This window comes from Mauremys reevesii, linkage group 3, assembly GCF_016161935.1.
Source record: "Mauremys reevesii isolate NIE-2019 linkage group 3, ASM1616193v1, whole genome shotgun sequence".
Taxonomy (NCBI): Eukaryota; Metazoa; Chordata; order Testudines; family Geoemydidae; genus Mauremys; species Mauremys reevesii.
This window is the reverse complement of record NC_052625.1, coordinates 192474417-192501320: the sequence shown is the minus strand read 5'-3', so window position 1 is coordinate 192501320 and position 26904 is coordinate 192474417. Positions and strand designations below refer to the sequence as shown.

The following is a 26904-nucleotide window of genomic DNA, read 5'->3' as shown; positions in this document are numbered from 1 at the left end:
ACCAGCTCAGGATTAAATAAAGACTGTGAACGGCTTGCCAACTACAAAACCAGTTTCTCCTCCCTTGGTTTTCACACCTCAGCTGCTAGAAGAGGGCCTCATCCTCCCTGATTGAACTAACCTCGTTATCTCTAGCCTGCTTCTTGCTTGCATATATATACCTGCCCCTGGAAATTTCCACTACATGCATCCAACGAAGTAGATATTCATCACGAAAGCTCATGCTCCAAAACGTCTGTTAGTCTATAAGGTGCCACAAGACTTTTGCTGCTTTTACAGATCCAGACTAACACGGGCTACCCCTCTGATACTTGAGGTTTAGGATAGACCCAAACTGCATCTCTGGAGGAATTGCATCTAGGTGGCCACAGAATACGGACTTAGAAATTCCAATGCAACTGCTAAGAGCCCCTCAAAATCAGCATCAGCGTCCACCAATGTGCTGCTCTGGACGTGTGCAGCATGTCCATTATCTGACAGCCACATAAACCTATAATGGGCTGCATAAAACTGCAAATGCTTCAGTGCTAGAGCTAAGTGGGAAACAGTTTTCCCATCCCTATAACATTGTAAAGATAGTGAAAAAATTTCCAGTTCTGAATAGGGATGTAAAAGTGATATCACAAACATTTTCCATTAAGCAAAAATCTTAATTTTTGTGGTGTTCAGCTCAGTCAAAACATTTTGTTTTGATTTCAATTTTTTTTAAGCCTTTGGGGTATTTTTAGTGTAAATGTATAAAACTTACAAACAAAAAGTAATTTTGAAAATGTTATAACAGGATGTTTCAACAATCGGGAAGCTTCTCCTACCCCTCACCCCTGAATATATGAGAGAGAGAGAGAGAAAGAAAGAAAGAAACAGTTTTCCACAAACAGTTTCAGTTTCAAGAAATTGGCTTTAAAAAAAAAAAAAAAGGCAAAAAGCGAAAACATACCAACCAGCTCTGTTCAGGACACTTTAGAACAGTACTTATTCAAGTTAAGTTTATAAGTACAGCTGCATCAAAGCAGTGTATAATTAAGGTTTTGTAGGCAAATTTACTTTTACTTGGAGCATTAAGTTTTCAGATTACAGTGCTTATAATAGAAAGAAATATTCACAGTGACACTTAACATCTGCATGTTCTCAACTGTAAACATTCAGCAAAAGTTAATTTAGGCCACAAGAAACTCAACTTGGAAAATAAAGAAGGAAAGCTTTCATTTTTTTTTTAGGCCACAAGAAACTTAAGTCATCATTTGTTCAGGGAGTTAGTGGTCTGATCTACTTAGTTATCCTTGAAGGTTTTTATACAATGACAGATAAAAATAAAATGGTTGCAAGTAATTAACAGGCTGCTGGAGTACTACCAGCAAAACTGGAGCACTTATCTAGATCCTGATCCAAAGCCCATTTATATCAATGGGGCAAATCCAGAGGGCTGGGGCATTTGGCATAGAAAGTTTGGGGTGTACAAGGAATGCAAGATCAGGTCCCTAAATATTTGCAAATGTCAGAATGGGAATTTATCACTGGGCTAAGATGTGAACAACTGTAGATCTCTATACACGAGGGGCCAAAGTTCAGCTGTCTGTTATCTTAGTATGAGTGTCGTTCCCAGGATATGAAAGAGACATGGTAGATGAGGTAATATCTTTTACTGGACCAACTTCTGTTGGTAAGAGAGACAAGCTGCATGCAGCGCTCCTCACCCACCTTGTCTCTCTAATATCCTAGGGTAAATCCAGAGTAACTCTGTTGTCATCTGTGGAGTTACTCTAGATTTACACAAGCTCAAAATTAGATTCTTGAACTGCAAAATTTCCCCATACGACTGTAGTTAAAAGGACTTTTTTAACATTTTTTTTTAACTTTCTAAAGTCATTTGTGAATCATCTGGATATTTGTGACTAATGATTCCACATATAACAATAAATCTGAATTGAAGCTGTTTTTCATTAACATATATGCCAATCGCATTTTTCTCATAAAACCAGATCTACTGCCTACCTTACTTATGTGTAGATTATATTAATCTCTGCCTTAAAGCTCCTGGATAATAGGGATTTCTGGTTCTTTGAAACTTTTTGAAATTCCTGAATTATTTTATTTTAGTTTATTTAACCAACTGAAAACAATTCATTTTGAGTCGGTTTGACTTCAGTTAGCATCCTCCTGAGCTATCATGGGGCTTCATAGGAGTTGTAGTTTGAGTGCCTCATGTTCATATTCTCTTCTATGGGCCGGGCTCCCCCATCAGAATATTTATCCCATGATGCCCTATGATCATGCAATTCCCATGGTGCATCATGTAGATTCAACCAAAGGTGACTGCAATATATCATGGGAGATATAGTCCAACCAAGGACCAATCCATAAAGGAGACGGGTACACGAAGCACCCAAACTACAACTCCCATGAGGCATCACGACAACTCAAGTGGACACAGCTTAATGTTGAACTTTCCCACAATGAAATGTTGCCATTTGGTTTGACAAACCAAAATATTTTAAATTGGGTCAACCTGACCCAAAATAAAATCTTTCATTTCACTTTTCCCAAACAAAAATCTAAAAATATTGGCACTATTTGTGAAAACTGCCCTTGTTTTTTAAAAATAGAAAAGGATGGAAAATTTCCCAACCAGCTTTAGCTAGTAGCTGCTTGAAGTCAGCATAGAAGCCACCATGAAGACAGTTCTGCACATCTTACGTACATCAAAGCCAAGCCAAATCAGAGCTTGTGGGGGCTGAGGAGGGAACTGGTGGCAGTTTCCATCAGAGGATGAACTATGGAAAGCCAGGAGTACATGGCTGCTGCAGTGACTGGGTCTCAGACACGGAACATTGTAGCTAAATATTACAGCCTTTAAAAAGGAGGTCAGACCAGTTTCTACTCTACACAGTGTATTTTAGGGACCTAGAGGGAGTGTTGGAAGAGGAGTGTGGGTGGGATTTCTGCCCACAGAAGCTACCCATAAATTCTACGAATGTAGGACAGCTGCTTTACACAGGGATTCTGTCTTAGTGAAGAAAAGCAATAAGGGAGAATTCAGTCAGCTGAGTGTATAAATCCCTTATCTGACTCAGCTGAGTTTATTGCAGAAGGAAATTCCCTTTTATTGCATTGAGCACTCCTGTTTGTTGTATCCATGTTATGTCTGGTCTCACAAGCTTCTCATGGCAGGAACTGTCTTTTGTTCTGTGTTTGTATAGCACCTAATACAATGGGTCCCTGGTGTATGCCTGGGACTCCTAGGTGCTACTACAATATAAATAAAAATATTGTATTATTTGGGCTCTATTAAAATCCTCGGGAAAGATTTTATGTGCTGTTGCCTCAGATCTGAAACATTTGGCTAATAGTACGGTTTATCATCTGACCAGACAAACTGCAGGCAGTCAACTACCTAGATTCACACATCAGACTTTTCCATTTGCTAACAAGGCATCTGTGTTTGATATGCTTGGCCAGGTTGCAGTTTTCACTGCAGTACTGTTTAGACAACTGAAGAACTCAGGTGATACTGCATCCCAGGACACATGCATAGATTAAAAATGGTCTCTAAAGATGATCAGAGAGCAAGAAGAGATGTGGATGTGAACTATTATGAAGAGATGTAAATGCTGTGCTGAACGCCCTACTTTGTGGTGCAGATGTTACAAGTCTTACTTGTACTCCATTGGTGGCTCTGTGTAGGCAACAGCAGCACTGAAATTCTGGTTAGGAAGGATACCCAAGTAGTTTTACTACCCAATGGTAGCACTGGCCCTGATCCACATTGAAAAATTAGATTGACCTAGCTATGTTGCTTAGGGATGTGAAAAATTTACACCCGCAAGTGCCGTAGTTAGGTCAACCTAATCCCTAGTACAGAAGCAGCTAGGATGACAGAAGCTACCATAGCAAGCATCTCTCAGGGCAATGGATTAGCTATAGCAATGGAAAAAACTCTTTTATTGCTGTAGGAAGCCTCTACATTGTGGTGCTACAGTAGCACAACTGTGGCACTGTAGCATTTATAGTGTAAACAAGCCCCTGATCAAAGAAATTTCAACAAAACAGTTTGTCAGAATTGGATAATTTGTTTTAAAAAAAAACCAAACGATTCCACAGAAATGGAGTGATTTCAGCCAACCTGGACTGTTCTATTGTTCAAGATATCAAGCTAAATGGGTCATCCCGAGGTCTATGTTCTGTTCATTAGACTTTTCCAACTTGTAGTTCTGGTGAGCCAATGAAGCAGCACACACTCATGGATCCATTGAACCTAAAATCTTACCATTGATTCAGCAATGAGATTCAAACCTGAGAAAGCTGAATTCTTTGAGATTACAGGCTTTCCAAACTTCAGAATCTACAAATAGACTCTTACATAGAAATTCATCAATCTCTTCCAAAAGGGAACATTCAACAATCCGTATAGCTCTGCTAGACACATCTGTAGCCTGCTTTCGTGGCAGGAAGGGGGAGTGAAGTATTAATCCGTTTGTTACCAAGGGATTTAGAATTTCTTACCATCTGCAGTTTAACATTCAGTTTTGTCTATTATGACAACACACCATTCACAGCAGAGTACACTACCTGATTCCACAACTGACGTAACATTAATCTAAAAATAAAAAAAAAGTTATTAGAAGATTCAACACAGACAGCTGGATGTAAGACACTGGCTTTTTATGTAAGTGTTTATAACGACGAAAGATTGACTGTGACACCCTGATTCCAAATAAGAATGACATCCCTTTTTAGCTTGCAGAATAATGCATGCACTTCATTAAGAATATTTTTAAAATAGACTGAAATTCAACAAGCAAACAATAAAAATAAAAGAACAGTTAATTGCTGCTGTTTGTTGTCAAGCCTTAAACAAGTATCCAAACTATATCAGTTCAGAATTATTTCAGTCTGTATAAAGCCAAATTAAACTAATTCAGAGTCAGCAGGACAAATTCATTGGTAATACTAAATTTATTTGATTTCAGAAGAATGATGTGCCTATCCAAGTTTCTTAGAGCCTGATCCAAATCCCACTGAAGTCAATGGGAAAAAATACAAAAAGTTCATATTAAAGCAACGTCAGCATTACGATTTGCACGACACACTGAAATTTAAATCTTCTCTCTCTGCTTATGCACCACGTCTGGAGTGGTCCTTAAGAAAAGCGTAGGGCAAGAAACAGTCTATGCAACATGACCTGAGAGCCAACAAGTTCTAGGTCTGTGAGACAAAGAGTAGCACTAAGATCCAGAGTCTAACACCTCCTACTAAGAATAGCCCACCCCTCTCCTGCTGCATGAGCACATCTATGGACTTCAATCTGGAATATCCACATTTGCCTCAACTGTCAGGGCAAAACACAGGGAGAGAGGTGGGTTTTAGGGTGGCAAGACCACAGAGATCTCAAGAATCTGGAAGATAGCACAGATGTAATGTGCTCCCTCAATGAAGTCATAATATCTGGTTCATTTAATGCTTTTCATCCATAGACCTCAAAGCGCTTTAAAAGGAGGTCAGTATTATTGTCCTCAATTTACCAGTGGGTAAAAATGAGGCACAGAAAGGTGATATAATGTATCTAAGGTCACCCAGCATGTTAATGGTAGAGTTAGTAGTAAAACCCAGGATGCCTGAGTCTCAGTCCAATACCTTAGCCACTAGATCACACTGCTGTGCAGGAAGGCAGCCATGTTCTTTAAGAGATCTCCAGAGGAAGCTCCATTATAGGTGTCTTGCAGTCTGGAGGTGATCAAGGCACCAAGTAATGTGGTAAGGTCCACATCTAACAAAAAAGCTCACCATCTTTTTGCCATGCACAGATAAAAAATATGTTTAGGCACTGTTTTTATCTAGAGATCCAGGAGCAACCAAAGCTTCAAACAAAACCCCAAGTTGTGAATCCAAATGACAAAAGGTGGGCAGAGTCCCCGCATCCTACTGGCATGATCACCATTCTCTGGGCTGAGATTCAGCCAGCTAGCTGTCATGTATTAGACACTGCATATTCTCTCTGCCACCACTCTATTGCCACTTATAAACCATGTTGCATTGCATAAAAATTTAATTTGTAATCTGTTTTTACTAAGATGTTCAACAATGTCTCGGACTTTGTCACACTGAATCCTTCTGTTTGTCTTGGATTATTCACAATATCTATAAATGAGCCATTACTGAATACCAGCATCATCTGTAAAAATGAAAGGCTGAGCATCCCAGAGCACCTGCACTTTATGAATAATAAAGATCAGAGTGTAAATCCTTCTCAGTGTCAAAAATTGAAACAAACCTATTCCGGCCATCATCTTTTATTTACTGAATTTGCCAGAAGACTCTCCAAATTAATTGGTTAACTTACTTTCAATGATATTGCCAGCTGTATATCTATCCTTCCACCATCTAAACTGCCTTAATAAAACAGCTTTACTGTATGTATTTTTATTAATGAGAAGCACCCATATTTTTTAAAATGATGGCCTCTTCCACATCAGTTAAATACACACTATGAAATATATGGCCAGCAAATTTAACACAGAATGCCTATACCACCATCAGTAATAAACTGAGATACTATAACACCCTGAACTTTCCTGCCGCTCAACATCTGAGAAAAGAGTGATGGAATGTAAACAAGTCTGGCTTTACATGTACCCAGGGGAAAGTAGAGCTGGTCAGAAATTTTTCATCTAAGTGTCTTTTCACTGGAAAAAAATATTGATTTTACTAAAGTTTTTCAATTTTCAGTTGGGAAAAATCAAGATGCTTTGTTTCATGCAAGTTTGGTATTAATCAGTGCCTGCCTAAGCTGCTGCAGTGCTTCCTGATAGGCATTGTAGTTTGTGCTGGTTGAACTACTAAGGTGCATCATGGGAGCTGTAGGCCAGCCAGAGAGCATGGCCCATGTGGAAGAATGGATGCAAGTGAGTCATCAGAATTAGAACTCCCAAGAAGCACTGTGACAGCTCAAGCAGACACAGAATCAAGTTCACAACTTTTTGTTCTAAAAAAGTTATGATATTGCAACTTTTCACCCCACTTTGGGATAAAAACAGTCCCGATACTAGAATTTCAGCATGAAATGGAATTTCCATTTTATGATCAGCTGTAGGAGAAAAACTTCCAGAATAAGTAGTGAGGGCCGGCAGATAGCGCACCGGACAGGGATTCTTGTTCCTGGCTTTGCCACTGGCCTGCTGGGTAACCTTAGGTAAGTCACTTCGCTTTGGGTTTCCCTTCCTGCCTCTTGTCTATCTAGACTATAATCTCTATGGTAAAAGGTCACTATACATCCCCACAGTGTCTAGTAAAATAGAGCTACTGTAAAACTAATGATAAGAAGAAGGAGAGTTCCTGGAAAATCACCTGCCAAAAGCTTCTTGTTTGAAGGAGTCTTCAGTCCTGCTAGCTTAAGCACCTTTGCTAACTGCAACCAGGAAAGAGGGGGCCTCTCCAATATAGCTATGCCACATAAGTTAGGGCTTTATAAGGTGCAAACATCCATATCATTTGGGGATGATCTAAAACTCACTGCGAGTCTCAATGGGAGTCTTTAGATCAGGCCCTAGAGGAAAACTACTACAAGACTGAGAATCAGGAGATTCAGGTTCTATTCCTAGATTTGCCCTTAATTTATTGTGCAACTTCACATCTTAGTGATATGTCCTTTCAGCACATCAAATTCCCCACTTATAACACGAGGATACTAGTGCAAAGTGATGGTTGGGGGCTTAATTAACTCTTCTTTGCCTCATGCTTTATGATTAGATTAAGGCTGCCATGCAAGTGGCAAGTAGGAATATTTCACCGAGGTCGCTGGCAGTTTCCAATCATGCTAAACCTGAGTTGGAATTGATTCAATTAACCAGAGATGAATGAATTCTGGTTCCTGGGACCAGCCTCCTGAACCATTCCATTCTCCCTTTGCTGCTTCTTTAAATGTTGGTAAAGTCTCTGGCAGTTTAAAAAGCTTCCTGAGATGTCCAAGGGTTCCTGTCTTGCTCCAGTACTCTGACTTGCCCCTTCTGAATGAGGGACTGTATTCCCCAACCCCTCACACGTTAGGCCCCTGTCATGCTTCCTCTAATAAATTAGCTCAAGAAGAGGCACATTTGGCTCTTTGCCCAGAAGCTGCAATTAGTGAGACTCGACATAGGGGGAGGGGGAAGGAAAATGGCCACAGGCTCTCAAACCCAATGTCAGCTGCTCCTAGTTAATCCAATTAGTTACATGAGATCAAAAAATGTACAAATCTTAACAGTATTGACTCGAATGAGAGCCGGCTAGGAAACATAAACAGCAGGAAAGAAAGCACAGGGGAGAAAGCAAAGACTGAAAGCAAAGAAAGGAAAATAGGCCAGGAATAAATTAGCATCTCAAATTCTGCCGAACTTAATCTATTAATAAACAGACAAATCTGTCAAATTTTCCCATTTGAATGGGTTATACAGTCTCAGCAGAAATGAATAGGGAGCATGCCAGGATAACAGCAGTGCCCAATTATTCATTTCTTCATCTATTAATAGCCCGGATCAAATGGAATTGATAGTTCTATCAAAATTGCAGTTATGGTTACCCCTTCATTAGGTAGATTATGATGTGCACCAATATTGTGCACAATAGTTGTGTTTGGCCTTGGAATATACCATTCAGCTAAATTAGGAGTTTGCCAAACTAGGACCTGGTCCTGCAAAGACGCATGCATTTGCTTACCTTGAAGCATGTGAGTAGTCCCATTGGTGTCATTGGGACTGAAGTTAAGCAAAAGCAATGTTGCCAACTCTTGTGATTTTATTATATTTGGAGTGTTCTTCTTAAAGGCCCAGATCCTGGATTGGGGAATGGTCCCACTAACACCAAGATTAAAGGTCTTTCTAGACAACATGCTCTAGCAGGATAGATGTAGAAGTTAACTGGATGAAATTCTCCAGACTACATGATCAGAATGACCCTTGTAGTGTCTGACAGACAAGCAGACTGGTTTAAAGATAAACCATTTATTGTGAATGTAAGCAATTTACAGAAACAAGGTAACTGAACTTCCTGTCTGCAGCCTGTGACAGCCCTGTCCTGGATGCCTTTCTTCTGTTCAGCGCTGGAAGCATGTCACAGGAAACCCAAACAGGGCCGCCCAGAGGATTCAGAGAGCCTGCGGTCTTCGGTGGCGGGGGGCCCCCGCCACTGAATTTCCACCGAAGACCCAGCACTTCAGCGGTGGGTCCCAGGGTGGAAGGACCCCCCTTCCCCCGCCGCGGGTCTTCAGGGCACTTCGGCAGCGGGTCCTAGAGCAGAAGGACCCCCCTGCCACCGAATTGCCGTGGAAGATGCTCCTGGGGCCCGGGCCACGCGAGAGCTTTCCGGGGCCCCCGGAGAGAGTGAAGGACCTCGCTCTATGGCCCCCGAAAAACTCTCATGGGGGCCCCTGTGGGGCCTGGGGCAAATTGCCCCACTTGCTCCCCCCTGGGTGGCCCTGAACCCAAAGGCTGCATGAAGAGTGTACAGGAAGCATGACCTCTCTACACTTCCTGGAGGATTTAGTATATACCCTAGTCCCTTTCTGGCCTTAAAGTCTACAATTCCATGAAGCCATGCATTGCTCAGCATGAGTAAGGGTATCAGAACATAGCCCTTTGGGCTTAGCTGGACCTGCAATGTTTGTAATTGTTGCCAAAAGTGCATACGTCAGGGTCAGAGCAGAGTAAGAAATCACCACCTAAGTACAGCAGAGTACAACAATAGGAATATTAAGCCAGCTGGATATTCTGCTGAAACGTTACATAAATAGGCAAACAGCACAAATACAGGCTTATTTTAGGAAAACTGAAGTGCTGCATACAGACAGATCAACTAAATAATGATACACAAAACACCAGCTAGCTTTGTGCCAATACAGGAGGGCTGCAAAATGCATAATTACTATGAAAAGTTTCTAAAGAAGATTTTTCGACAGTAATTTCTTTAAAGCAGAAAAGTATTTTGACAAGAACAATAAGAGTTATCCATGACATGTCAGAAGAACTATAGGCACTTCTGCAAGATATTAATGCAAGGTCCAGTCACTATAGTGTCAGGAGGAACTATCTTATTTAAAACTTGGCAGTCAATTTAGAATAATACTCTCTCCTTTCTAGTCTGCTGTAATTTACTATATAGTGAGGAAAGCATCTGAAAAATAATTAGATGCCACAGAAACATTAATATTTTATTTCACCACAGAGATTTAATCATTGAAATTTAATATTTTAGTGCTTTAGTATTAACATGTTTGAAGTCTGCTTATTTAAGTTCTTGGGCTTTTAGTCAAATTCCAAAGTACAGTGCTTATGTGCTAGTGTAGGTAACTTTCAGCTGCAGATGGGTAATCATAGGGACATCCCCCTTTATGCTAAAATGGATGATGCAATCATAATTCTAGTGAGTATTTTCATAGAGACAATGCTTAATATTAACTGTCAAGTACCAATTGCATCGGAACTGTTATGTAGCTAAGAAGCAACTACATTTTTTGTATAGTATGTCTCCAGCTTCTGTTTGCCAGAAGCTGGGAATGGGTGACAGAGGATGGATCACTTTTTGATTAACTGTTCTGTTCATTCCCTCTAGAGCACCTGGCCACTGTTGGAAAACAGGATACCAGGCTAGATGGACCATTGGTCTGACCCAATATGGCTGTTCTTATGTTCTAGTGTTTTCAAGGACTCACACAATATTTTAGTACTATTATGTGAGCAAATTATGAAATTGTATATGGGATACACACTGAAAACAATTCATTTTGATCCCCATCCCCGTGCCAAAAATGCTGGGGAGGACGGTCTGGATGCGCACTGGGGTGGAGATGCTGCGCTCCCTGCTGCTGCTGAGGCTGGATCTCTCCTGAGGGGCTTTGTTCCAGTGACGCATCATAAAGGGCCAGGACCAGGCGGGTCCTGACATCACAAAGGGACTGTAGGCAGCAGAGGTGGGCAGGACCCTGGCTCCCTGCAGCCCCTCCCCAGCACCCCACGTAGGTACTTAGAGACTGTGACCTAGTCACCCCCTGACCTCTTGATAACCCTCTGATTTTTCACGTAGAGTTTAAATAAATAAAAGTAAACTGTGTTGTGGAATTTTATTTTTGATCAATCTGGGAATTAAAGCAACAGCCATTTCTGTATTATTATTAGAGCTGGTCCACATTTTCAAAAGAAATATATTTGCTGAATTTTTTTTCAAAACCAATACATTTGTACAACACCTTATTGATATTGTCAAAATATTTCATTCCCCCCTCCCCCAAATGATGGTTGTATTTGATTCTATTTTCAGAAATTGTATCAAAAAATGTGTTGACATCTTTTCTTTCACAAACAACCATTTTGATGGTGCTTTTATAACAATTTTTTGGGCGAAAACACAAATGGACCAGTTAAAAACTATTTTTTGTGGGGGTGCGATTTGTTTTCAATCTCCCTCCCAAACAACACTTCCTTATCTATTCTCTTCCTACAGCTCAGCAACAGAAGTGCTTCGAGTTCCCTGAAGTCAAGGCACTTTGCTGAAGTGGGGCCCTCAGTAACTAACCAGCTGGCTGTGACCTGGCTCCTTCTTTATCCATCTCCTCCCCAGCACTCTTTGCCTCAGCCATGTGCCAGGCTGGAAATGACATTGCCAGCCCATTGGCACAAGGCCCAGGGTCTAAATCTTAGCACTGGGGGTTAGTTGCCTAAACACCCTTTGAAGAGAGAGGCCCATGTCATTCTATCTGAGCCTGGCACATTTCTCCCTGAGGCCCTGCCCCCTGCCACATCTTTTCCCCAAGGCCCTGCTCCCATCCTGATATAGCACTTGGTCATTAAAGGGCCCAGTTCACCTTAGGACAATTCCTTCCTGCCTCCCTACTAAAAAAGGAGAACACATCAAAGTCAAAAAGTAAAAAAAACACACCACTACAAACTGGGGAATTACTGGTGAGGTGGCAGTACTGCTGAAATAGGACCTGCGGGTTATTGTGGATCACAAATTGAATCTGAATCAACAATGGGCTGCAGCTTTGAAAAAGGCTGATGTCATTTTGGGGTATATTCATAGAAGATCAGGGTTGGAAGGGACCTCAGGAGGTCATCTAGTCCCACCCCCTGCTCAAAGCAGGACTAATTCCAGACAAAATTTGCCCCAGATCCTTAAATGGCCCTGTCAAGGATTAAACTCACAACTGGGGGCTTAGCAGGCCAATACACTACACCTACCATATACCCCATATAATAATAAAAAATAATAATATATCTGGAAGGGGACTGAAGGTCATTGAGTGTCCCAGCCCATAACAGCATTCAAATATTATTAAAGTTTTTTATTACGAGGAGGGGGGGGTCAGTTGTTCCATGGCAAGGCCAAAGGCAGCAGGAAGCACACCAGGCTTTCAGCAAAGATTCAGGTTAGAGATTAGGAACAGCTTTCTCAATGTATGGGTTGTTAAGCTCAGCAATAGGTTTCCAAGGGAGTTGTCCCTGTCCTCCTGTTTGGTTTTTTAGGCCAGAAATGACTACATACCTGCCAGGGCTATTGGCCCCGCCTGGGGGAAGCAGGCTGGACTTGAAGACCTCACGAGGTCCCTTCCAGCCCTATGATTCTGTAAATAGTGAGTGCCCTTGTGTGCGCCTAGGGGGTGAACCTGATCCCTTGGCAAAGAGCTGGCACGAGGCCTAGGTGCTACCGACAGCCTGATCCAAAAGCACATTGTAGTCAATGGGAGCCGTTCCTATCACTTCACCGACCTTGGGATCAAGAGCTACAGCGGGGCATATGCAGTGTTCAGGCCTCACACAGGCCTGTGCACCAGAGTGAACGTCATGCTGCATCCTCGACTGGTGTAAATCAGCATCACTCTGCCATGGGACTACACCGATATATAGCAGCTCAGCATCCGGCCCAGTCTCTGGGCCCACAGCCATTTGCAGGAATGTTTGCGACTAACAGATGTAAAGGTGGGACACTGCGCCACATATTCTTCATAATGGTATGATTATAATGTGATTATAACATAATTAGGATGCATCTGGTACAAGATACGTCATGGAAAGTGTCATTGGCAAAGTTATGATTTGCTGAATATGATACGCACAAGGATCATCTGTCATTTAAATGGTGTATGCACAAACCTTGGTCTGCTCAACTGTGCGGGGACAGGACTAGTGACCTGTCGAGGTCCCTTCCAGTCCTACTCTTATATGATTCTAAGTACATACATGGAGAAGGTTTTTGACAGTAGCAGGCTCTTTCATCCAACAGAAAAAGGCCGAACAAGATCCACTAGTTGGAAGCTTGAAGCTAAATAGAAATGTGCACCTCATTTCTAGCCTCAATTTAACAGTGAAGGTCACGAACACTTGCAACAGCTTACAAGGAGGGATGAGATGGGCTCTCCCTCGCTCGCAATCTTTAAATCAAGACTGGATTGCTTTCTAAATGTTGTGGTCCACCTCAGCCACTAGTTATTGAGCTGGCTGTAGGAGTCACGGGGAGAAGTTCTTAAGAGCCTTTGGTGAGGGACCTTGTCAAAGGCTTTCTGAAAATCCCGTATGTCAGTGCACTGCAAGGCCTTCAATGGCTTTTAAACTTTCCCATGGGGACATCAGAGACATGGTCCAGTTAACTTGTGTTCAGGCCATCATCCATTGCACTGCCTGGGGGATCAGCTGCAGTGCCTGGCAGGCACATTCTGTTTCCTCCATCTGGGTGGCACAGACCCAGCCTTGGCTCCTTGTTCTTCCTTAATGGAAGCAAATGCTGTCAGCCTAAGGGAAATGTAGCAAGTGGATCCAGAATCAATGATGCAGATGACAAATCGCCCTGACCTAGAGGAAATGCCAAAGAAAAAGCACCAACCTAGCACTCTTTGGAAGAAGCTGGGAATTAGTCCAGACCCAGCCAGGGTCTAGTCATGGGGGAACAAACAGCAACCCCTCATCCCACCAAGAGTCTCCTGGGGACCTGGGACAGGTGTGGACTCAGCCCTCAGGGGAACATAAGATTGCCTGACTGGATTCTGACTCTGACTAAGACTCACCAGTGTCCAGTACCCTGTCTCTCACTGTGAGTCACCAGTACCAGAGGGCAGAGAAACAGCAGCAGCATCCAGCAGCAGCAGAATCTCCTCTCCTTCTCCCATCTGAAGCTCATCCTGGACTCTATCAGTAGTAGATCAGCTTATACCTGAAGCCACGAGTTTCCCTCTCCTCAACAACAAGTAATACTAAAGTAACTCTGGATATTCTGGATATTCTTTCTCTATCTCATTCTTTCCTTCTTTTTTTTTTAAATAATTAATGCTATAAAAGATAAGAGAATAAGAGATAGATCAAGATAGAAGGAATCTTCTCTCTTGCTCTCAAGGCAGGACCAAGGACTATCTTGAGTCTCATGATCTAGAGGATCTCCTCCTAAAATCTAACCCCCTGCATGATGGAGATCCATTCTTCTTCCCTTCAAAACCATTCCACAATTTTACCAACCACCCAGCTGGAAGTCTTTTCCTTTTCTTTTCCTAACCTGCTCTTGCTTGCTTCTAATTTTGCTTGCCCATTCTTGCTTGCTCAGAGATTAATTTTCTCCCTCCTTCTATTTTCTCCCTTAACTTTTTAAAACCTTATATAAATGTCCCCTCCTTGTCCCCTCTCTCTCTTCTCCTTCTCCTCCAATTTTTTTTTTTTTTTTTTTTCAATTCTCTCTTTTTTCTTTTCTTTTTTTTTTTTTTTTTCTCTTGTCTCTCTCCTCTTTGTCCACATTCTCTTTCATCTTTCCTGAAATGTGGAGAACTGGACACAACACACTCCAGCTGAGGCCTAATCAGTGCGGGAGTAGCTGACTGACTTCTCTCGTGTCTCTCTTACTATACCTCTACATCCCATCATCCCAGAATGTTTTTTTTTTTTTTAGCGTTACACTGTTGACTCATATTTAACTTGTGATCCACTATGACCCCCAGATCCCTTTCCACAGTGCTCCTTCCCAGGCAGTCATTTCCCATTTTATGTCTGTGCAACTGATTGTTCCTTCCTAGTAAGTAGTTTTGCATTTGTGTTCCTTATTATAATTTTTCATCTATTTTACTCAGAGAGCATTTCTCCAGTTTGTCCAGATTGTTTTGAATTTTAATCCTATCCTCCAAAGCACTTGCAACTCCTCCCAGCTTGGTATCGTCTGCAAACTTTATAAGTGTACCCCCTATGCCATTATCTAAATCATTGATGAAGATATTGAAGAGAACTGGACCCACAACCGATCCCTGTGGGACCCCACTCATTATGCCCTTCCAGCATGACTGTGAACCACTGATAACTATTCTCTGGGAACGGTTTTCCAACAAGTTATGCACCCACCTTATAGAAGCTCCATCTAGGTTGTATTTCCTTACTTCGTTTATGAGAAGGTCATGCGAGACAGTATCAAAAGCCATACAAAAGTCAAGATATACCACATCTGCCACTTCCCCCCTATCCACAAGGGTTGTTACCCTGTCAAAGAAAGCTATCAGATTGGTTTGACACAATTTGTTCTTGACAAATCCACGCTCCAGATGCAATGAAAAGACTTAGAGCTGAGTATCATCAGTGTATTGATGACATTATAGACCCAAGTTTCTCTTAGCAGCTTCTAAAGTCTATATAAGGAACACAAAAGTCATCTTTTTGCTTGAAGTAGCAAGTGTGGCAAACCTTGACCCTCCAAAGGTAACAGGCTGGGACTGGTGTAGCAAGAGTTGGACAGCCAGAAAGGCTGAGAAAGGAAGTTATTGTATGTTCTGGGCTCAGTCACATGACTATGGTCAGGGTGACAAAAGTTAAAACCCCTGTAACAAGACGGGGACCAGGAGTCACAGTTACAGGTGGTCCTAGGCCTTGTGGGAATGTAGGGGCAGATGTTGCAGGAGGGACCCTACCTGGGGATTGCAGAGTCCAAACAACCTCGGCCTATGGCTCATTCACAAACTTTCCAAAAGCACAGCAAGTTTAGGTGCATTTGAGGTCTGATGAAATGTCTATGCAAGTGCTAATAAGATAGCCCACATTTTAGCCCTACAAGGACTGGGGACCTCCCAAGTTAGACGCACAAATCTCTTCAGTTTATGCCGATGAGCCAGGCCTGTGACAGATTCACAACCTCTGTGGATCTGGCACTAAGGTGAAAAATACCCTGCACTGACCAAGGGTTACATGCTTCCCCTGGACAGAGTAAACTTGTCATGAGCATCTGTTTGACTCCGGGATGGCAATCTGAATCCTAGACAAATCCCCACTATGTGATGGCCAGAATCTTGGCCAACACCCAGGGTTCAGTCCAGCACCACCAGAGCTAAAAGCATTAGAATCATAGAAGATTAAAGTTGGAAGAGACCTCAGGAGGTCATCTAGTCCAACCCCATGCTCAAAGCAGGACCAAACCCACCCAACTCATCCCAGCCAGGGCTTTGTCAAGCCGGGCCTTAAAACCTCTAAGAATTGAGATCCCACCACCTCCCTAGGTTAGCTCAAGCCTGTAGCAACTGAAGATTCAGACTCTATAGTTGGGGACTGTAAAAGACTTGTCTGTGTGGGTTGGACACAGAGATAGATATGTAGCACACAAACCATGTGTTGCTCTAAATAGCTATTGTTAGCATTAATACTCTGATGGTCATAAAACGTTTCACTGTCGTTTAAGACAAGACTTAGAACACAGACGATGAAAAACTTTTTGAAAAATAAGTACTTTCCCGATTTCCTCCTAATGAATGTTAACATTATTTTCTATCAGTGTCATCCCCATACCCACTTTTCAAGTCTTTTAAAAGGTGTCTTGCCAAAATAGATGACAATATGGTGTAGTATATGCACTGATAAGACTCAAATGGAACACTATTCCATTACAAATTGTTTACTGCAAGCATTTTAAAACTGGGATGCTTTTGTGCAATACTCCATAAGGTTGCAAAATAGTTATACAAAAATAGAATCATACTCTAAAAAAAGTACACGGTGGTGTCACTACTGTTGAGTTTCAAAGGATCTTTTCCCAATATTTTAGTGTTCCAGATGAGTTCACAACGAAATACCAAACAATAGAGCTAGTCAGAGAACAGATTTTCCACTGCCTGAAAAACTGATATTTAAAAAATGTTTTCACTAAGTGAAATTATTTAAAAAATTGTGTTAATCAAAACATTTTTATATAAAACAAACAGATTTAAATATTAAAATATACAAAAACTGAAGCCTTTTTTCCCCAAAAAATATCAAAATGGGACATTTCATTCTGAAAAAAAAAGTTGCATATTTTTCTGAAAATGAAGTTTCATCAAAGTCAATAAGATTTTGCAAAAGATTTTGGCTTTTAAAATGTATTTGCCAACAGAAAACTGTTTCAACTAATTCTACAGAACAACTGTTTGAGCAAAAGAAAAACTTTGATAGTCTATGCTCATTCAGCTTTTCCTCTTCACTCATCACATTGGATGGTTTGTTCCTTATGAACACAAAGCAAGCTCTGCTTGGTATAACAATATGAACAAACAAACATTTTGTAGTTAAAGAAGAGTTAACACGCTGACTGATAAAATAAAAGTGATGATTTTCCTGGGATGCCTTATGATTAACTAAGACTTACAGGGTGAAATCCTCTCTCTATTGAGGTAAACAGGGGTTTTGTCATTGTCTTCTGTAAAGGGGACACTCACCTCTTGAGAATCTCCTGCTGTTGCATGGAGTACTGCGGTCCTTTTCTTGCTCCCGGTGCCCACTGTAAGTTGTCAACCTCGCTTGGCAGGTCTTCACTGGCTCAGCCCCTCGGCCAGGTCTCACCTTCAAAATGGATCCCTTCTGGTGTAGCACAGAGTCCAACAAAACTGTCTATCAGGGTCTTCAGCCCCAGTTTGGGGCTCTTTAAATTCAGCCCTTTGCTCTGACTTCCAAACAAGCCTTGTCCCTTTCTTGGGGTTTATGCCATTTTGCTGGTGGCCGGTGGGGAAACCCAGGCTCACCACAACTCTTGGTTGCAACACAGGAACTCTATACCAGCAGCCATGTATTGCTCCTTTCAATTTGTTACTGCTACTTCCCTGGGCCTCTTTCCACCTTGCCCCTTTATCTTCATCCCTTCCCTTAGGGTTCAAGTTCTCTCTCCCAGTTTAAACAAGCACATCCAGAATCAAACTCTGGTTATCCCTCAAGCCCAGAGAGGAGCAACCCTTACTAGACCTCTGGTCTCAGGCAGGAACTAACCCGCTAAGGCCCTGCAGCTCCTTTTACCTGAGCCTGCTGGACTCTGATTGGCTGCTTCTGTGAGGCCTCTCTAGGCAGGCCGGGAGGACCCACCTTTGCTGATCCTTTCCTGGTGCAGGGCAAAGCAGATTAGCAGGGCCTCCAGCAGGGGGCCACAAAGCCTGGTTTACCCTCTCACAACTTCCAACAGGGCCAGAATTTTTCCCCTTACTCACTAGTTGTGGATTATTATACTTTCATCTGGCACATTTATATTCACAGAACGTAGAGTGTGATATTAATATGATGCCTGTTAAAGAAAACACACAAGACGATATACTATTGAAATCACATGTTCCGCTGGCCATCTGTAACCACTTTAAATCAAAGTGGCTTGTCAACATGGAATGAATTACTCTAAAATTAAACATCCAGACTTCAAAATAATACTCACAGACACTTGTTCCCATTGAGGAGAAATGAAAAGATTACATTTTGTGTTTCTAGGTCAAGCCAGTTTTGAGATATGATTTTCCAAAATAATGTTAGACTTTTCAGAAATTGGAAAGCCGCTTATTTATCACATTCTCACAATATACATCAAACGAACAATTTGTCCTATTAATCTCAACAAGTTAAAATATTTTGGAAAACTGGAAGTCAGAGCAAGGTTTTGGGGCTTTGTCAAAACTGGGCTTGTGATAGAAAGCAGTCAAATTCTTATATCTGGAGGTGCCACCTGGGCTTCATAATACTTGAATAATTTCAACCCTCTACTGAAATGAAGTGTCTGCAGTAGAACTAGGCTGTTTAATGGAGCACAGCCAGCCCTGCTCTACAGAGCATGCGTTGAAGCAAGTGGGGCTTAAGTATATGCTCATGTGTTTTGCTGCATTGGGGCCCCCATTAATGCTGTCCTTGTGGTAGAATGGTAGTTATGATTTTAAAATATTCACCAAATAATTTATTTGAAGATTATAAAACTAATTGAATAAATGATTTGACAAATATTCAATGAGCTCAGATAGATTCATAGATTTTTAGGTCAGAAGGGATCATTGTGATCATTTAGGTTGACCTCCTGCATAACACAGGCCATAGGACTTCCCCAAAATAATTCCTAGAACATATCTTTTAGAAAAACATACAGTCTTGATTTTAAGATTTCAAGTAATAGATAATCCATCATGTCCCTAGGTAAGTTGTTCCAATGGTACCCTTTGCTGGCCAGTAAATTAGTATGTATTACACACACCATGTTGATATGTATTATGCTCTTCCCATGATTCCATTCACTTATGGCAAGATCTATATCCCACAATACTTTGCAAAGCTGAAGTCAGCTTTGGCACTGACAGATACGAAGCCTGTAAAAGGCAAGATGAAGGAATGGCATGTCCCAGTTCAGCTTGGGATCTACTTCCATAGCCCAACTGATCCTTTGAATGTAGTATCCAAAAGAAAAGATAAAGAAGGAAGATGCTGATACAGAAAAACTAGGTAAAAATCTGATTGCTGGATGAGGTATAGAGTGCGTTCTAACTTGTAAAGAACCATACTACAAATACAGCTAGTTTGAATACATACTTCAGAGCAAACCTTCTGTGTAGGGTAAACTGAACACTGAGAAAATAGTTTCCAAAAAAGATCGGTAATGTATTAACTCTTTCCTTTCTGTATTATACTTCTTTGTGTTTGACAAATAAAATTTGGCTAAACTTGGTTAGCAGGTCTCTCAAAACATTCATATTAGCAAACCACAAAGGTAGTCAAGCAATTGGCTATACTTTAGACAAAACCTTATTGTTAAAATTATGCCTTATTTCTAGTCTGAATTTGTCTAGTTTCAACCTCCAGTTGCTGGCTCTTCTCATGCCTTTATCTGTTAGATTGAAGAGCCCTCAACCATCAGAAATCTTCTCTCTATGTAGACACATAGACCGTGATCACCTTGTAACCTTCACTTGGATAAACTAAATAAGAAGCTTATCAGACCTAAATAGTGCTCCACAAATCTATTTTTCCTTATAATGTATTTGTTGAATGGTTCATAAACTAATTGCTAACCATTCCTGATTTCTGTGAAAGTATTTGAACCCAGGACTCCTGTGTCAGGGTCCAGTGCCTATTCACTGCCTAATAATCCTGTAATTTAGCTTACCCTCTCCCAATGGAAATTGTTATTTACTCTAACTAGAGATATGCCATATCTAATGTACTGTCAAAGACCAAAGGGATATAAAGCAAAAAATACTGGGAAGTTTCTTGATTTTGCAGCATGCTGCACTCTGCAGCAAATCTGCATGACGGTACATTCGCTTCTTGCAGACTCTGATATTGCAGCAGTCACAAGGACATTTCTATTAGCATTTCCACTGAGAGCAGAAAATTCCATATGACTCCTTGTTGTCCTTGTGCAAATATACTATATCTTACCAAGATCCTACCAGCATATCCAGCCAAGCTGATTAGGCTCCACCAAAAGCAGATATTTAGGGAAGGAGGCTCTGCAAACAAATTGCTGGAAAAAAATTGAAGCGGAATGGTGACAAGATCCTCAGTGTCTTATTAGTAAGAAGGGTTTGAATAGAAGTCACAGGAACAGAAAAAACAGAAAGTTACACAGTTTAAGGTCCTGGTTCAGGCCACTACTTTATGCATGTGCTTAGCCCAGTGGTTTGAGCATTGGCCTACTAAACCCAGGGTTGTAAATTCAATCCTTGATAATGGGTTCTTTAATCTAGCAGACAAAAAGGTATAACCAGATTTAAAATGGCTGAAAGTGGAATTAGATAATTCTGACAAGAAATATAGTACAGATTATTAGCAGTAAGTGAGGGATAGCTCAGCGGTTTGAGCATCGGCCTGCTAAACCAAGGGTTGTGAGTTCAGCCCTTGAGGGGGTCACTTAGGGGTCTGGGGCAAAATCAGTACTTAGTCCTACTAGTGAAGGCAAGGGGCTGGACTTGATGACCTTTCAAGGTCCCTTCCAGTTCTAGGAGATAGGATATCTCCATTAAATTTAAAAATAATAATTTATTTAAATTTAATTTGAAAAGGTTGAGACCCTCTGGGCTAGGTGACCTAGTAGACAGTTAGTTTTCATGTCTAGCATTTACTGTTGCCTACATGTTGAGTTTGTCTACACAGGGACATCTAGGAAAATTAATCTGAATGAACTGCAGATGTGAATTTGAAGTGGATCAGTTAAACTGCATTAAACCCCTGTATGAATACCCTAATCCAGAATTAAAGTGGCCTTAATTCAGTTTAGCATACTTCACAAATCCTTTAATCTTCCTCTTTTGCCATCCCTCCCTTTTTGTCTCATCCTCAACAATCCGCATTCCTTCATTTTCCCTCTTCCCTATTCCACCTAGACTTTCACACCTCCCCTCTGCTTCAGCACCTCAATCTCACAAACTTCTCTTTATCAACCCACCCATACAACCTGTCCCTCTTTCCTACAGTCTCCAGCCCTTATTCCTTTAAAAGTCGTCACCTTCCTCTCCCAATCATCTTGCCATCCCAAATTCACTTACAATCTACAACCCACTATCTTCTCATACAATCTAAGCTCTCAGCCCAGAATACCACACCACCCACAATCCATTCACCCCAAATCCTCCTAAAACTATTCCCTGCTTCTCAAAATGAGGGCACATGTTTAAAAAGCTTGTGTTATACTTACTTATTGCTCCTAGTTAGACAGTTTCTTCACCTGTCCCCATTCAGGGCTTTGGAGGGTTTAAAAACAGACTTTCCTTTCTGTCCCCAAGTAGGCCCAATTCTATTCTTTCCCAATAGAGGAGAACTGGGATGGCAGGGATCTGTTTTGGTCCCCCAGAAGAGAAAGTCAGAGCAATGGAGGGAAAACCTCTGCTCCCACCCACTTAGAGGAAAATTTGAGGAGAATTGCAGAGGAAGGAATATTTCACCTCTCATCATCTGGCATCTAGATAGCAGGCTGCCACATCAAGAGACTTTTTCCTCTTCTCTCTCCTCCAAATGAGGTGGTAAACGGACTTGGGCTGTTTGCCCTGGTGGTTGAAATACCAGAGGCTAGGAGAAGCAGGCACATTGACCTGGGTTCTCTTTGATCCTTAAGTATTGCAACTAGTCTCAAGAGAGCAATCAGTGCAGGTCAGTACTCCCACTATAACTTATTTAATTAGTGTGGTCCAAGCTAGGGACCAGTCCACCAAGCAAATTCACCCTTGCTTGGCAGTTCAGTCATTGCCGGACTTTGGGAGCTTTTGAACAGCTGGCTGTGGTATTTGCAGATATTCCTATAGTCATTTCTGAAACAAGAGGAACTGTATTTTTCTTTGTTCTGTGAAGCTGCCCAACCACAATGGAAGTGGAATTGGTTACATTTGTGGATGATTTCATTCATTCACTTGTATTCATAACTCCACCTGAAAAGTGCTGAACTAGCAGCAAAGGCATCAGTTACTTTGAATCAGGTCTGATTCTTTGAATGTTGGATTAAACACACACTAAGGTACATGGCTGTAGATTTTATAAGAACACAAAGAGAACTATGCTCTATTCAAACACTTAGCAGGGAGTGGGGACAGTGATAGCAGAATGTCCTTGTGCAATGCCGTTTGAGGGGGGCAGGAGCAGTTCCTCCTGACAGTTGTGATTGTTGTTTAAAAAAAGTTTGTTACATCTGATTTCTCCCTTTATTGTTGTCATGTAAATCCTGTCTTCCCTTTTCAGTCTCATACCTAGACGACACCAAGACCATTCCTACATTTATTTTAAAAATAAAATAAAGGCAACAGGTCTGATTTGCAATTCACTTACAGAGGTTTTATGCAAACTCGTTTGCTGTGTATACCCTTCACCCTCCAAAAATCCAAATGCACCTGAGATATTGTGGCTGGGATGTCTGAAAACTCTTAGCACTGGTCTAGCTCTGCTCCCATTGAAGTCAACAAGTTTTACCAACGACTTCTATGGGAGCAGAGTTAGGCCAACGCTGAGCCATTTTGAAAAATCCCACCTTGTATGCACACCTCTCTAGCATAGTAGTAGTCTGTTAGACCAGGGGTGGCCAACCTGAGCCTGAGAAAGAGCCGGAATTTACCAATGTATATTGACAAAGAGCCTCAGTAATACGTCAGCAGCCCCCCCATCAGCTCCCCCACCCCGCTGCCAGCGCCTCCCACCCACCAGCAGTCCCGCCGATCAGCGCCTTCCCTCCCTCTCCTCACCTCCCAATCAGCTATTTCTTGGCATGCAGGAGGCTGGGGGGGGGAGGAGGAGGAGCAAGGGCATGGCAGACTCAGGGGAGGGTGTGGAGTGGGGGCAGGGCCTGTGGCAGAGCCAGAGGTTGAGCAGTGAGCACCCCCCAGCACATTGGAAAGTTGGCACCTGTAGCTCCAGCCCCAGAGTCGGTGCCTATACAAGGAGATGCATATTCACTTCTGAAGAGCTGCATGTGGCTCTGGAGCCACATGCAGGTTGGCCACCCCTGTGTTAGACAACTGATGCACAACACATTGTACAACACATTGGAAGGGAGAAGAAATTTTTGCTAAGAATATTGCTGCAAGGCCCTATTCTTACCAGAGTATCATTGGATCTTTAAGTATATGCAAGGGAGACAGAAGTTTAAAGGGATAAATGACACATTCAGATGGCACGGAATTAATTTATGTACTTCAGAAGAATAATTGGTTGGGTCAACTGTGCCATGATGGTGGACCAGCTCCTCAGCTAGTGTTGATCAGCATAGTTCCACTGATATAAATTATTATTTGTTTTCTTTCCATACTGTCTCCCATCATTTATTCCCTCAGTTTCAAAGTATCTGTCCACCCCTGGTACTTCTTACCATGACTCCTCTCTAAACACTCGGGTAGTTACCAAAGGTGTACCCCCATCTTTGTAAACCACCCCCAGAGGAGCAATTACTTTATGTGTTAGAGTCAATCAAACGTTGGGAACCACCCCAGTGGGAACTACCCAAAGTTGCCAGTATATATTAAATTATAGGGGAAGTAGAACCTTTGAGTTGTTTGGTTCCCCTGCAAACAAAACCTGGTGTGAAAACTTTCATTGCCATTCCTTCTTAATCCAGTTAAATGGCTCCACCATTCAGTTATTTGATAATGGATGGATTCTTAGGCCAAATTCTTCCCTTTGCAGCAATGACACCAACCTCCTGTTAGATAACCCCCCGGCTTCCACCCTATGGGCCAGTTTGGTATGCAAAAATACCTCCAATAATGGATCCAGTATTTGGGAGGGCACTTGTAAGTCAGGGAGAATAGGTGACCTATACCCTGTCATCTACCAAAAGGGCGTATACTGGCTTTGTGGGAAAAAGGCTTATAAGGTCCCGCCCTTCGATTGGACCGACACCTGCAGCCTAGGAATGGCGGGCTCGGGTGGATCTATCCACAAAACCCTTCCAGGGCATTGAGTAAGAAATTACCGAAGTATTTCCAATGGCAAACACTTCTGGGGCATAGTGTTCTCACAGTATGGGGTCAGTGTAGCCTTTAATGAACTTAAGGCCCTGTCGGAAGCTTTGGAAACCCTAGACAACACCACTGCCAGTGCCCTCCTTTCTTTAAGTGGTGAATTAAGCCAAGTCTTTAAGGTATCCCTTCAAAACCAAATGGCCTTAGACTTTTTACTAGCTGAAAAGGGGTGTGTGTGCACTCTAACTGGGGAGGAATGCTGCGCATACATTAATGATACCTCCCAGGTTATAGAGCCAGATGCTGCAGCCATTAAAGAAGCCGTAAGAAAGGCCAGACAACCAGAGACCTGGGATGATCCCTGGTCTTGGTTTACTAACATATTTTCCTCATGGTCCCTTCGTTTAAAGCAAATATTGTTTGGAATTATTGCTGCATTATTATGTGTTGTTGCAATGTACTTAATGTGTAGATTGGGGTGTTGTATTTGCAGTAGCTTGCCTAGATTATCAGTAAAAACCACTAGCCCTCCTGTCAGGGAGCAAAGAGCGCTTATGGTCATTAATGAAGTGTACAGACGTGGCTGGGAAGGAGAAGAGCCAGAGGCAGTAACAAATGAATATGTTGAATTCCCAGTGCAGAGGGATGGTCCTGAATATAAGATGGAAGGGCTAATAAATATAGAAGTTAACTAAGGGAGCAGTGCCCAAGAGGGGCACCGAAGGGGCGAGTTGTGAGGGAAAATCCAGTGTTATCCAAGCCCATGTAGGCCCAGACCTCATGTCAAGTGGCCAGAGTCAGGCAGACTAGAAAAGGTGGGGGCACAGAGGAGGCAGTGGAAAGTACCTAACAATCCCGGACTGAAAAAAAAAACAACTTTGTCATATCCCTTACTGTCAACATATAACCGCACAGAATAAATAAGCAATAACAGGAAAAGCCTAATATGGAATAAATTTACTCTTGCTCCAATCAGCTTTAGCCTTGCAATGTTTTGTAACCAGTTATTAAGAAAATGACGTATGTAACTTCCGTATTAAGATTGTGGTTTTAAGCTTTATAAGGCTGTCTGTAACCAGCTTCGGGAAGGCCGTTTTCCATAATGGTTCTCCCCTGCGTGCTTGTAATCAATAAAAGGGCCTCAGGCTGATCTGATTGAAAACACAATGCATGGATTGATTTTTCCACACCAGGCTTATGGGGTACAACAGCACTTGGTACATTGCTCCAGTGGTATTCCTATCTCATAGAGCTGGAAGGGATCCTGAAAGGTCATCAAGTCCAGCCCCCTGTCTTCACTAGCAGGACCAAGTACTGATTTTGCCCCAGACCCCTAAGTGACCCCCTCAAGGATTAAACTTACAACCCTTGGTTTAGCAGGCCAATGCTCAAACCACTGAGCTATCCCTCACTCACTGCTAATAATCTGTACCATATTTCTCATCGGAATTATCTAATTCCAATTTCAGCCATTTTGGATCTGGTTATACCTTTTGTCTGCTAGATTAAAGAACCCATTATCAAATATTTGTTCCCCATGTAGGTACTTATGGCCTGTGACCAAGTCACCCTTTAACCTTCCCTTTGTTAAACTGAAGAGATTGTTTACAGAAGCTGTCTAGCTATCAGGCATGTGTTCCGATCCTTGAATCACTCTCACGGGTTTTCTACCCTCTCCAAATTATCAACAATTTACCTTGAAGGCTCTTCACAACTTAGCTGTAGCCTGCAAAGCTGATCTAGTGACCTCTTGTGAAGCTGACCCCCATCCCCTTCATTCCACTAGCATTCCCAGCTTTTACTGCCCACCAATCGGCCTCTCTTTTAAAGAGACTCTCCTCTACCACGATGCGTACAAAACCCAGTCTTGCTGATCATGACAGATGACAAGCGGCAGCAATTCCTCTTTCCATTTTCTTGCACCCAACCTCTAACTCCAATAACAACAAAAAAGCCAACTCCCACATCCATTTAACTAGCAGAGCTGTGTCAATTCTTCATCATATTCATTTACTTGAATGTTGTCTCCCCGACCACAACCCTTTGTTGTGATTTAAGACTGCAAGGTCTACAGGGTAGTTATTGTCTCTTACTTGTGTTTTTGCATTGTCAAGCACCAGGGGTGGCTCTATGTATTTTGCCACCCCAAGCATGGCAGGCAGGCGGCTTTCAGCAGCATGCCTGCGGGAAGTCTGCTGGTCCCACACCTTCGGCGTCCCTGCTGCTGAATTACGGCCGAAGCCGCCAGACCGGCGGACCTCCCACAGGCATGCCGC

General features: G+C 42.1%; 1 long non-coding RNA gene across 2 annotated transcripts in view; it reads right to left on the bottom strand.

Annotated features, from left to right (window-relative positions):
- The window catches only part of LOC120400305, a 62549-nt gene extending 35720 nt beyond the window's left edge, over nt 1-26829 (bottom strand). Inside the window, exon 1 of one of the 2 annotated variants that reach the window (XR_005595703.1) lies at nt 26722-26829. This is a non-coding gene — a long non-coding RNA (uncharacterized LOC120400305). Of the gene's footprint in view, nt 1-17668; nt 18405-26721 lie in introns of those variants that run through there. The other variant, XR_005595704.1, reaches the window with a different exon arrangement.
- Between the last annotated feature and the right edge of the window lie 75 nt (nt 26830-26904).